Raw genomic sequence first — 14,029 nt, 5'->3', positions numbered from 1 at the left:
CCCCCCCACTCCCCACTGCTACCCCCCGTGCCGCCACGGCGCCCCCCGAATTTTTTCGCCCGAGTACGGAAGTACTCGGAAATCGCGGTATTCGGGTGAAAAAGGGGCGTGGCCGAGCACGTTCGCTCATCTCTATCCCTATGGAAGCATGAAAAACTGGAATTATTCTTACGGTTAATTCCTTTTCCATGAGTCCATCATGGCGGCACACATGGAGGTTGCCCTCTTGTTCTCGCTGGGACAGGAAGAGGAGAGTTCTTTAGGCTGCCCCCCACCATCCATCTCCAGTGTCTTCAAATCATCACAATGGATACGTGGCCCAAACTTTTATTGTTGCTGAAAAAACAACATGCTGTTATGTTTACACACACAATGTAGAGTAGTTCATCAGGGAGGCAAAGTATGTGCTGCCATGATGGATTGTCCGTGGGGTTCAGGGAAAAGAATCTACTGCATTTTGTGTTTGTTTTTCCCACAAATAGATCTATTTAGGGGTATCCCCACTGAGCCGTCAGAAAATGGAACATGTCCATGTTCAAAGGGCATTCTCCTGGGTCCAGCTTCTCCCAACTGTTTTCCCACACTGCTTTGAGCTCTCTAAAATTAGAAGATTCAGAGCAGACATAGGCCGACCAGGAACCTTGCAGGCTCTCATTTGCTATCTGTGCCCCCCAACCTGACCCACTAGCATCAGTATGTACCAAGATGGACAGGGATAGGGACCAGTGTACCCCTTTTTTAAGGTTGTGAGGTGATAACCAGCAATCTAAAGACTTTTTTTCCCCGAGGTGGGCAACTTAAACTTTTTATCCAGTGAGAATTGTCTACGATCCCAGGAAGACAAGATTTACTGCTGTAAAGATCTGGAATGAAATTGAGACCAGGGGACCATCGGCAGACAAGCAGTCATTTGTCCGAGGACCTTCATACTCTCTCTTATAGAGACCCAGTCCATTCCCTTAAACTTACTAATGGAGAGGATTATATATTTTCTCTTAGTAGGAGGTAAAAAAGAGTAACCTTTAGAAGAGTCCAAAAGAACTCCGAGAAAAACTTTCATAGTATCTGAGTTTAGGCTAGATTTTTCGAAATTTATAGGCCACCCTAACTTAGAACCATTGGGTTTCGGCACCAAAAACAAATAACCAAAACTGCACTCCGTTGTAGGAACTGCGATAATAGCTCCCATCTGTAACAAATTTTTAACCCCCTTCTCCAATCTTGCTTGAAGAGGTGTTTGATATGGGGTAACCAAATATTTCCATGGGGGAGGGATGAAAACTCAAATTTGTTCCCCATCTTCAGAAGCCAGGGATTTCCGGAAATCTGGGACCATCTTCCTGCAAACTGAGATAACCTACCCCCCACTGGTCCTGTAGTTTTATTTGCTTTTGGATCTAAGGGAAAGGAGGAGATTCTTACCCTTGCCTCCTTTTGGATAAGACCACCTGCCCGTCTTACCCTTGCCTCTCTGGTGTCTGAGTTGGAACGACTGTCTGAAAAAGAATGAACTGCTTTAAGGAAGATAATCTGTTGGGAATCCTCTTTTTTATCCCTTGCCCTCTTCCAGGATTATGTCTAATACCGGACCAAATAAATATTCACCCTGAAAGGGAATTGAACATGGCTTATTTTAGAGGCCGTATCTCCTGGCCAAGCTCTAAGCATGTCTAGCAGAATTTCCCAGCACCGCTTTCTTGGCAGCAAACCGCACTGACTCCGCCGAGGCATCAGCTAGGAACCCCGTAGCGGTTTTGAGTAGTGGGATACACTACAACAATTCCTCCCTAGAGGTCTTCTGTTTTAAATGTGACTCCAATTGTGAGAGCCATAAGTGCACTGGTGTAACTATAGGGGATGCACCCATGCCCAGGAGCCTTAGGGGGGGCCATAAGGCCTCTCCTCTTCATTTAGAGAGCCCAGAACTATGAATAAAGAATTATCGTTGGGGGCTTTGTTACAGATTTTGCATTGGGGCCCAGGAGCTTCAAGTTACGCCTCTGCATACGTATATATGGTTCAAAATGTGTTTTATACAGTTACATTAGTGTAGCAAATATAACAAAACAGATAAATTTGTCACGTTATCGCCTTAAACCGCTTCATGTAATAAACAGTAACTTGTGTTCCATACGCTTATGTCTCATTTTTGTGTGTTACCTCGTTCCCGAGATAAGACGTTGTCAAGTTATTCAGATTATTAGGAACATTTATAGCTAGTACAACTTGTTGCCTAATAATCGTAGAAGTAAGAAGGAAATTTAGCGTGGAAGAGCATGACAAAAAAGTTATAGGAAGAAAGAGGGAGTGACAGTTTAGTAGAAAGAGAAATTGTGGATGGTGGTGGGTTGATACAAGGGGTAACGACAAGGTGACCCGACAATCAACATCTTTTGCCTACATTATGATGGTGCTTGTTTGTGGGGGTGGGATGTAGCCATTTGCGACCCATGTTGACACTTCTGGGGAGTCTCTGAGAGCCACCCAGGCGGACCATGTCGATTGGTACCCGTTATAGCTCGATTCGTCTTTTGCACAGATTTCCTCCATATAGCTGATATTGTCTAACGCCTCCATCCACATCAACCTGGTGGGTGGCGAGTTTGACTTCCATTTTCTGGGGATTATCTGGCGGACGGCCATGATGAAGAATCGTAGTAGCGACTTTTAAGTCCGGGCCACGGAGCCGGGGAACATGGACAGGAGTGCTAGTTCTGGTGTCAGTCGAGTGTGTTCCCTAACTACCCATGAATAAAGGGCACCTACCTCTTGCCAAAGGGGGCCAATCAGGGAGCACGACCACCAGATATGGACAAAGGTACCTTTCTCAGTCAGACATCTCCAACAGGTGTCCAGGTACTGGGGGAAGGCTCTGGCGAGCCCAGCCGGCGTTTTGTACCACCTTGTGAGGATTTTGTAATTTAATTCTTGAAGCCTGCTGGAAATGCTTATTTTGTGCGTAAGGATGTAGGCCTTCCTCCATGACTCCCCGGGGGGGTACTGCACTCAGATCCTTGTCCCATTCTCTTTCTAGAGCAGGTCTGTTTTCTGTTCTATTCTTTCCTATCATAAATTTGTATAAATCTGAGATTTTCCCTTTGGATGTTCTAGTAAGTATAAAATGTGTCTAAAAGGTAGTTAGTGGCGGTCTCATTATTTGAGTACTCCCTAGTGTTTTAATGTAGTGGCAAATTTGGAGGTATTGAAACCATGCTCCTTTTGGTGGCTCGTGGCCCCCCAGTATTTCCCTAAGAGACTTAAGGCCTTCTGTCCCAAACATGTCTTGCACCCTAGGGATATCCGTTGTCTGGTCTTTTATCAATATATCAGTGATTGGTGAACCTCTATAGAAGGTCATAATATCGGTGTTCCCCACTATCGGAGTCAAGGGACCCGGTCTTTTGATCATTCCTGTTTTAGTTGCGGGTCCCACCCATGTTGATACGAGCTCTTCTATGAATGGTGACAGCCCCAAGTTTTTGTGTTTCCCGGAGCCTGGAATCCATATCAGTACTACTCCTCTATACGGTACCGAGGCTTGCTCTGAGAGCACACATCTTTTTTGGGATCTCTCCTCTAGGAGGTCTAATATTCGTCTAGTTAGCGTCGCTCTATAGTACAGGGAGATGTCGGGGACCCCCATTCCCCCAGTCTCCCTGGGGCCTACCATGGTTTTCCAGTTGCGTCTGGCCCTCTTTCCCCCCCAGACATACCGCATTACAACTCTCCTAATCCTGTTCAGGTATGCTCCTGGGAGACGCACCGGCACAGTCTGGAGGATATACAAAAATCTGGGTAGGACATTCATTTTGACTGAGTTGATCCTCCCGAACCAGGAGAGGGGCACTGTCCGCCACTTATCTAGGTCTTCCTCTAATTTTGTTATTAATGGCTTGCAGTTTGTTTGGAATAAGTCTTTTGTGTTAGGAGTGATCACTACTCCAAGATACTTAATTCCATCTCCCTTCCAGCGGAACGGAAAAGCAGGTCTCAGGTCTTTTTCCTCTACGTCAGGTATATTGATGTTAAGGATCTCTGATTTGCTCAGATTGACCTTAAAGTTAGAGAGGCAACCAAACTTGCGGAACTCCTCCAGGACACTCGGTAGTGCTATTCTGGGGTTTGAGCTGTAGATTAGCAGATCATCGGCATACAGGGCCACTTTCTGCTCCCCGCCCGCCACCTGGACCCCCCTGATATCTGTGTTAGCCCGGAGGGCGTTCGCCAGGGTCTCCATTACTAAGATGTAAAGAAAGGGGGACAGGGGGCACCCCTGCCTCGTTCCATTTCTAATCTGTACTCGTTCTGATAGTTTCCCATTTACTAGCACTTTTGCAGAGGGGTTATTATAGAGAGCCAGGATCCACTGGCAGAATCTGGGGCCCAGCCCTATTTGTTTTAGTGTTGCTTCCAGGAAACCCCAATTTACTCTGTCGAACGCCTTTACGGCGTCCACAGAGAGGAGGCATAGGGGGGACCCCGATTCCCTCGCCCTGGATATGAGTGCTAGGGTTCTAATGGTGTTATCCCCTGCCTCCCTTCCCAGAACAAAGCCCACCTGGTCAACGTGAATCCAGTTTGGCACATGGGTTTGCAGCCGACCCGCCAGCATTTTAGCAAATAACTTTGTATCGATGTTTAAGAGGGATATCGGTCGGTAGCTCCCACAATTTGCTGGATCCTTTCCAGGTTTGGGGATGACCATAATTACTGCCTGCAGTGCCTGTGCCGGGAAGGGAGATCCCCCAGAGACCCTATTAAGCGCCTCTAGCATCAGGGGGGTCAGGTTTTCTGCAAATTTTTTGTAGAAGCGTGTTGTGAACCCGTCCGGGCCTGGGCTCTTGCCCACCTTCAGTGATTGGATTGCCTCTTTTAGTTCCTGTGGAGTGAAGTCTGCCTCAAGGTCTTGCGCTTCTTCGTTTGTTATGCTTGTGGGGGTGTGTGCGGCTATGTATGTGTCCCTTCCACCTTCAGAATTTCCAGGGGAAGCGTTCTCCTCCACCCGTAAATTATAAAGTTTCTGGTAGTAATTTTGGAAGCTTTCAAGAATTCTCGTGTTGTCGTGTACTGTCCCCTCTCCTGGTTTGTCGATCGCGAATACGTATGTCTGCGGGGGCCTAGGATTTATAGCTCTAGCTAGACTCCTTCCACATTTGTCTCCTGTCTCATAAAACCTTCCCTTCATTTTATCTCGTTGGCAGTGGGAGGCCTGATCTAAAATGCGTAGAACGTCGATCCAAGTGGCCGAGATTTCTGCTGTAGTGTCTGCTGCGGGTGATTTTTTGTTGGAGTTCTCCAACTTGTTGAGTCGCGCTAATAGTTCCGCTAGCTTCGCTGTTCTTAGCTTTTTAAGCCTAGCCCCGTGCGATATAAATATGCCCCTCAATACGCATTTGAGGGCTTCCAATTTCAGGGGTGCCGCAGTTGGGTCGGTGGAGTGTGTTTCAATGAAGGAGTCTATTGCTTATTGAATTTCTTGCGCGCATATGGTGTCATCTAAGAGATTATCATTTAGTCGCCACTCGAAATTATTTTTATCTCCTCCTCTGGTTGATATGGATCCCCAAACCGGAGCATGGTCCAACCAAATAATTTGGCCTATAGAAGATGTGGGTCGCCTGTCTAACAGTGTGTGTGAAATGAATAAATAATCTATCTTGTGATAACTGTTGTGGGCTGCTGAATGGTAACTAAAGTCTCGTTCTTTGGGGTGCAGTGTCCTCCATAGGTCCACTAAAAGTAGGTTTGCTACCTCTGTTCTAAGTCTGTGTATTGTTGAGGGGGAAACCCCCGACTTACCCCCCGAGGAGTCACAGGCCGGGTCCATGCTTATGTTAAAGTCTCCGCCGAGAATGATGGTGGATCCTCCTGCAAAGGCCTCCAGAGCCCCCCAGCACCCGGATCCCGAAGACCTTCTGCCCTTGGTTAGGGAAATAAATGTTAGCCAGTGTTACCACATCATTATTAATTTGGATTTTTAGGAACAGGTATCTCGCGTTCTTATCCACCTCTGAGGACAAGAGTTTATGTGGCAGGCCTTTGGGTATTGTTATTGATGTGCCGCCTGCTTTTTTTGTCGGATTTGGGCTATGATGCCATGTGGTATAGTGTCGGTGTCTGCACTGGGGAACCTTCGTTTCTTGTAAGAAAGCTATTATTATCTTCTTGCGGTGGAAGTGGTCCAGGATCTGCCCCCTCTTGGCTGGTCCGTTAAGCCCTCTTGCGTTAAGGGTGCTAAAGGTAAGGTCAGCCATCTGATTGTGTTGGTAGGGGTGTTGACTGAGGGTCATGGGGCTGGAGATGGGGAACAAGCGGGGTGGAGAGGGGGGACAGAGAGAGGTGGAAGGAAGAAAGTTCAGTGAGTAGTAAGATGGAAACAGAGAAAGGCCTATCAGGTGAGGCCTTTTGCAACTGCAGGCAGCTGCATTCGCTTGTTGGGTAGACTGCTGGCATTTATAATGCCAGTGTTCGCACTAAATTTGCGATTGGTCACCCTAAGTGGGGAACGCGACGGTACTGGCTAAGGAGAGTCCCGGTCTCCCACGTCCCCCCCCCCCCCCCAGGATGGGGAATGTGTAGGGTATGCTATAAGTCCACAAGTGGACTTTGGTATGTAGCTCTAGAGGCACCAGAACATTATTTGTGAACTCTAAGAAGAGTGAGAAAGAACTGTAACATAACCCAACCGGGTGTACTATAAACATAACTATGCATTTAAATCCGAACAGTCCGTGTGAAGAGGGTGTAGCCAATCTCCTAATGCGGCAACCATCGCACTGAGGATTGTGTCTCTCGAACTGCCCCCTTTGGGAGGCGAAGCTCTTGCTGCCAACTGCCCAATATCCCCCTCCCTGACCCCCCCCCCCCCCCCCCCCCGAGAATCAAGTCCACTGGTCCCGATTGAGTCAGGTCTGGCAGATGCCGAGAGGGCAAGTCTGGGGGTCCTCCAGTTTGTTTTTTGAATCTAAACTGCAGTAGGGGGGTTTCCGCTCCAGCGGCTGAGGGGGTTCCCCATCGGATATAACTTGTTGTGTATTCAAGTGTCCTTTCTTGTGTGGGGCCGTCCCTCTCGACGTGCTTTTGGCTGCATGGTCTGCCATTGTTCTTGCAAAGTAGGGGCTAACACTGACGGGACCGACGGCCAGTCTGGGAGCGCCACCATCGGTAATTGGAAAGTTCCCAGAAAGTTGAGGAGGTCGCCCAGGCCACGAAAGATGGCTGATTTCCCATCCTTTCTTGCTGTGAGAGAGAAGGGGTATCCCCACCTGTATAGTATCCCCTTGGATTTTAAGGCCGTCAGTAGTGGTTTAAGGGCCCCTCTCAGGCGCAGGGTATGACGCGCTAGGTCTTGGTAAAGGATGATAGCTCTTCCATCGTGGTCTAGGTCCCCTTTTTCCCTCGCCTTTCTAAGAATTGCGTCATTTTCTTTAAAAAAGTGAATTCTGCAAATAACGTCTCTAGGACGGTTGGGGTCAGATGTTCTGGGTCCTAAAGCTCTATGTATGCGGTCTATCTCCACATGGCTCTCCACCGGGCGGTCCAGAAGTTTTTGAAAGAAGTTCTGTGCCCATGCTTCTAATTGTTGTCCCTCTACCTCCTCAGGCAAACCCCGTATGCGAATATTGTTTCGCCTATTCCGATTTTCCAAATCGTCGAGGTGCATAATGAGGCCTGTAATCTGGTCAGCCTGCGCCTGGATTGCTTGTCTGTGCGACTCTAGTATGTTCGCTGTGCCTTCCTGCGCCTCATCCACTTGCAGTATTCTGTGACCTAAGTGTTGCACGTCTGCGTGGATGGCTTCCATGGCTTGCTTGTTAGAGGACTCAAGCCTCTGAAATAGCTCATGTAGTTCGTTCTTTGTTGGAATTGCCATTATGCGGCTTTTCCATGCTTCTTCATTTATTTTGTTTATTGGCCTGGCGGTCCCTCTGCATATTGGGCTATGGGTTGGACTGTTGGTGCGACTTGCTGGTGGGGGGGGGGGGAGCTTTCCCAAGGTGTGTTGCCACTCTTGTCTGCTATGGGGGATTGCACTGGTGGGGAGTCTGTGCTGGGCTGTGTGCATGGGCTGCTGCCCGGTGTACTCACTGTCTCCCTTGTCAGGGCTCCCCCCGTCCGTGCCTGCTGTTTCTCCGTTGGAGGGCTCATGCTGTTTCCTCTCCCTCTGCGGACACTGCCCGGCGCCGTCCTCCATTCATCTGCCCGACGTTCATTCCCCTCCTGCAGGTGTCGTGCTGTCGGGCTTGCTTGGCAGTCTGGAGCGCGCGCTGCGGCCGGCGCCATCTTGTGCCTCGCTGTCGGCTCCCTCTAGGAACCGCTCCATCAAGCCTCCCCTCGTCACCGGAGTGCAGGAAAGTGAGCGCAGGGGTCTTTTCTTCCCCATATCTCCTTCGGCAGTTCTTCTCCGCGGTTTGCTGGTGCCTCAGAGCCGCTTTAAGCCAGGGAGACGCGGGAGCTTGTCTGGTGAGTGACTTATCCCGCCATCCGCTCGGTCACGCCCCCTGCATAGGTATATAGACCGTGCGACAAATGTGGCCACTATATTAGCATCTATCAGATTTGCTGTGGATTCCCACATTCTTTTCAGAAGAAAATCTACCTTCCTATCCATAGGCTCTTTTAGTTGCGACGCGTCTTCAAACGGTAGAGAGGTTTTCCTAATTAATTTTGCCACCTGAATGTCCACCTTTGGTACTTCGTCCCATAATTTAGTGTCCTCAGGTGCGAACAAAAGTCCATCTTTAAAATTCTCCACACATAGATAACCTTTTCTCGGCTTTTTCCCACTCTTCTGATATGAGTTGACTTAAAAGTCTCATTTACGGGAAAACATTTCCTGCGCCGAGACCCAAGACCCCCAAACATCTCGTCCTGGACAGATCTAGGCTGTTGGATATTAACCACTTCCATAGTGTTGCGAACTGTCGATATCATTCTTCCAGGTCTTGATTTGAAAAATAATATTTTTTGCTGTCGTTGTCCATAGTTATGGGCGCTGTCGACTCTGAAATTTCCCCCTCAGAATAATCCACTTTGGATGGTTCAGATGTGGATGATAAATAACTGTGATTGGGCCCTTTTTGCTGGCCTAGAAGGTCCAGGCTGGGGCTGGGAGATCGGTTCGGCTCTTACAGCTTGAACCTCCTCTCTCACCATTTGGCGGAGACCGTCCACTAGAGATTGTTGCTCCTCTCTGACAATTTTCACCGCACATTCAGCACAAATAAGCTTTTTTGCATCATCGTCTAGCTTCCTAGTACATAATGCACATCTTTTAATCCTCTTTTTGCTTTCAGGTTTTTGCTTAGATGCTTCCTCCTGCCATTTTTCCAAATGGACCACTCACAGTTGGTGGGTTTCCCCTGCCACCTTCCATGCTGTCCTTGTCTGGCTCGACAGTTCTGGATGTTTTAGCAAGTGATCCCGAGCTTGCATCCTGCAGGGTGAGCTCTAGCTGGTTTAAATTGCCATTTTAATTTAAATTTGGCGCCCTGGACGCCGCCGAGAGTGCATCTGACGTCATGGCGTGGGGGCGCAGTGCCACACCATCACCCTGCTGCTACTAGATGCCGGTGCGGCTGTTGTACCCCGCAGAGCGCACTGTCCGGGATGCCGCAACTTTTGCAGAAGGCAGCGATCCGGAGACCGCTCTGCTCTCCTGAAAGGGTATCTGGTGCCGGTGGGGGGCGGGGAGGAACGGGGGAATCTCTCTCTCTCCCCTCTGCTCACTCCCGCAACTCACCACTCCGGCACCCGAATCTTTTGAGACGAGTGGGGAGGTACTTGCAAAAGGCAATACTCGCTCGAGTATTTGCCCTTAGCGAGTACGCTCGCTCATCTCTACAGGTGAGGTATTGGTCAGATTTTCTCAGAACTATATCGCACTCGTCCGCGTGAAGTGAGGCTAAGGCCGTCTTAACACGGGCTTCAGAATTGCGTGAGATTTGTGTTTTGCGAGACACATAAATATGAACCCAATTCTTTTGAATGGGGTCATACGCATGAGCGGTTTTCCTGCATGGCACCACAATGTGATGCGGGAAACAAGACGCGGCATGTTCTATCTTGTGCGTGCTCTCGCATCGCAGCCCCATTGTTTTCAATGGGTCTCACGGCAGCATCACTCCATGTACAAAGTGCACGCGATGTGATGCGATGTCTCTCGTTGAAAACAAGTTCCCTGCAGGCCTGAACTGAAGCTCGGATGGAAGTAGTACATATAAACGTAAAGCGTCCCGCACATCGCACTACATAGGGGCAGAGAGTCTCGGGTGCAACATTTAAATTGTCTGTTTGCACATGACCTAAGGGAGATAATTTACATATCCCATAACACAATGACTGTATTGCCGGGTTATAATCTGCAGGTGGCGTAATAACGTATAGTTTATAAGTGATGACATTGTAGAATTACCGTGTGACCAGAGCAGCTGCTGCAGATTACAATCTAATAACATGATGTAATATAATGTCTAACAGCAGAATCCTAGTAGAACATAATAATGTGATGTAATATAATAACAGAGCAGAATAATAATACAACATAGTAATATAATAATACAGAATACATCGCGGGGGTGGAGGGCACCTCTTGGGAGTCAAAACAAAGAGCTGGAAACTGAAACGTATATTAAGTCGCAGCTCTGACATACTGTAGGATTAATGCTCGTGTAACCTTTCCTTTCTCTGTATCCATATAGTGCCAGCTCTAGATACACCCATGCAGCATAGTACCAGCCCTAGATACACCCATACAGCAGTGCCAGCCCTAGATACATCCATACAATAGAGCCAGCCCTAGATACACCCATACAACAGTGCCAGCCCTAGATACATCCATACAATAGAGCCAGCCCTAGATACAACCATACAAGACTACCAGCCCTAGATACATCCATACAAGAGTGCCAGCCCTAGATACATCCATACAAGAGTGCCAGCCCTAGATACATCCATACAAGAGTGCCAGCCCTAGATACATCCATACAAGAGTGCCAGCCCTAGATACATCCATACAAGAGTGCCAGCCCTAGATACATCCATACAAGAGTGCCAGCCCTAGATACACTACCGTTCAAAAGTTTGGGGTCACATTGAAATGTCCTTATTTTTGAAGGAAAAGCACTGTACTTTTCAATGAAGATAACTTTAAACTAGTCCTAACTTTAAACAAATGCACTCTATACATTGCTAATGTGGTAAATGACTATTCTAGCTGCAAATGCCTGGTTTTTTGTGCAAAATCTACAAAGGTGAATAGAGGCCCATTTCCAGCAACTATCACTCCAGTGTTCTAATGGTACAATGTGTTTGCTCATTGGCTCAGAAGGCTAACTGATGATTAGAAAACCCTTGTGCAATCATGTTCACACATCTGAAAACAGTCTAGCTCGTTACAGAAGCTACAAAACTGACCTTCCTGTGAGCAGATTGAGTTTCTGGAGCATCACATTTGTGGGGTCAATTAAACGCTCAAAATGGCCAGAAAAAGAGTACTTTCATCTGAAACTCGACAGTCTATTCTTGTTCTTAGAAATGAAGGTTATTCCATGCGAGAAATTGCTAAGAAATTGAAGATTTCCTACAACGGTGTGTACTACTCCCTTCAGAGGACAGCACAAACAGGCTCTAACCAGAGTAGAAAAAGAAGTGGGAGGCCGCATTGCACAACTAAGCAAGAAGATAAGCACATTAGAGTCTCTAGTTTGAGAAACAGACGCCTCACAGGTACCCAACTGGCATCTTCATTAAATAGTACCCGCAAAACACCAGTGTCAACATCTACAGTGAAGAGGCGGCTGCGGGATTGTGGGCTTCAGGGCAGAGTGGCAAAGAAAAAGCCATATCTGAGACTGGCCAATAAAAGAAAAAGATTAAGATGGGCAAAAGAACACAGACATTGGACAGAGGAAGACTGGAAAAAAGTGTTGTGGACGGATGAATCCAAGTTTGAGGTGTTTGGATCACAAAGAAGAACGTTTGTGAGACGCAGAACAAATGAAAAGATGCTGGAAGAATGCCTGATGCCATCTGTTAAGCATGGTGGAGGTAATGTGATGGTCTGGGGTTGCTTTGGTGCTGGTAAGGTGGGAGATTTGTACAGGGTAAAAGGGATTCTGAATAAGGAAGGCTATCACTCCATTTTGCAACGCCATGCCATACCCAGTGGACAGCGCTTGATTGGAACCAATTTCATCCTACAACAGGACAATGACCCTAAACACACCTCCAAATTGTGCAAGAACTATTTACAGCAGAAGCAGGCAGCTGGTATTCTATCGGTAATGGAGTGGCCAGCGCAGTCACCAGATCTGAACCCCATTGAGCTGTTGTGGGAGCAGCTTGACCGTATGGTACGCCAGAAGTGCCCATCCAACCAATCCAACTTGTGGGAGATGCTTCTAGAAGCGTGGGGTGCAATTTCACAAGCTTACCTCAACAAATTAACAGCTAGAATGTCAAAGGTGTGCAATGCTGTAATTGCTGCAAAAGGAGGATTCTTTGACGAAAGCAAAGTTTGATGTAAAAACAATGTTATTTCAAATACAAATCATTATTTCTAACCTTGTCAATGTCTTGACTCTATTTTCTATTCATTTCACAACGCATGGTGGTGAAGTGTGACTTTTCATGGAAAACACAAAATTGTTTGGGTGACCCCAAACTTTTGAACGGTAGTGTACATCCATACAAGAGTGCCAGCCCTAGATACATCCATACAAGAGTGCCAGCCCTAGATACATCCATACAAGAGTGCCAGCCCTAGATACATCCATACAAGAGTGCCAGCCCTAGATACATCCATACAATAGTGCCAGCCCTAGATACATCCATACAATAGTGCCAGCCCTAGATACATCCATACAAGAGCGCCAGCCCTAGATACATCCATACAAGAGCGCCAGCCCTAGATACATCCATACAATAGCGCCAGCCCTAGATACATCCATAGAATAGCGCCAGCCCTAGATACATCCATAGAATAGCGCCAGCCCTAGATACATCCATAGAATAGCGCCAGCCCTAGATACATCCATTGAAGAGTGCCAGCCCTAGATACATCCATACAAGAGTGCCAGCCCTAGATACATCCATACAAGAGTGCCAGCCCTAGATACATCCATACAAGAGTGCCAGCCCTAGATGCATCCATACAAGAGTGCCAGCCCTAGATATATCCATACAAGAGTGCCAGCCCTAGATACATCCATACAAGAGTGCCAGCCCTAGATACATCCATACAAGAGTGCCAGCCCAAGATACATCCATAGAATAGCGCCAGCCCTAGATGCATCCATACAAGAGTGCCAGCCCTAGATATATCCATACAAGAGTGCCAGCCCTAGATACATCCATACAAGAGTGCCAGCCCTAGATACATCCATACAAGAGTGCCAGCCCAAGATACATCCATTGAATAGTGCCAGCCCTAGATACATCCATTGAATAGTGCCAGCCCTAGATACATCCATTAAATAGTGCCAGCCCTAGATACATCCATTAAATAGTGCCAGCCCTAGATACAACCAAACAACAGCGCCAGCTCTAGATAATAATAAACTTTATTTGTATAGCGCCAACATATTCCGCAGCGCTTACATAGACAGGGGATACAGAAAGACAAAAGTACAAACATTACAGAACCGCGGTTACATAGTAATCAGCTGATGGAAACAATAGGGGTGAGGGTCCTGCTCCAACGAGCTTACATACTACAAGTAATGGGGTGATACAGAAGGTAAAGGGGCTAGAGATGTGCACGGTATGGTGAGATGGACAGTGAGGGATTCTATACACATAGACAATGGTCAGACATTTAGCCGTGTGACGGCAGAAACAGTATGACTGCAGGAGCGGTTTATGATGGCTAGCAGGGATTGCAGTCAGTAGGTCAGGGAGCATGTTATCAGGCGGAGTACAGAGGGGTTTATTTAGGGAATGCGGTATGCCTCCCTGAAGAGGTGCGTTTTTAGAGCACGCCTGAAGTTCTGCGAGTCCTGGATTGCTCGGGTAGCCTTTGGTAGTGCGT

The 14,029-nt window shown here is 47.6% G+C and overlaps 1 protein-coding gene across 2 annotated transcripts in view; it reads right to left on the bottom strand.

The window, feature by feature from the left end:
* HAO2 (hydroxyacid oxidase 2) overlaps positions 1-14,029 on the bottom strand; it is a 67,919-nt gene that overhangs the window by 30,251 nt on the left and 23,639 nt on the right. The window contains exon 1 of one of the 2 annotated variants that reach the window (XM_066599239.1): positions 173-317. The exons of the other annotated variant lie outside the window; for it this stretch is intronic. The gene's annotated coding sequence lies outside the window, so the exon portion shown is untranslated. Of the gene's footprint in view, positions 1-172; positions 318-14,029 lie in introns of those variants that run through there. 2 annotated transcript variants of the gene reach the window in all.

The sequence above is a fragment of the Eleutherodactylus coqui genome, chromosome 4 (assembly GCF_035609145.1).
Source record: "Eleutherodactylus coqui strain aEleCoq1 chromosome 4, aEleCoq1.hap1, whole genome shotgun sequence".
Taxonomy (NCBI): domain Eukaryota; kingdom Metazoa; phylum Chordata; class Amphibia; order Anura; family Eleutherodactylidae; genus Eleutherodactylus; species Eleutherodactylus coqui.
The sequence above is the reverse complement of the archived record's forward strand: the minus strand, read 5'-3'. Positions and strand labels throughout refer to the sequence as shown.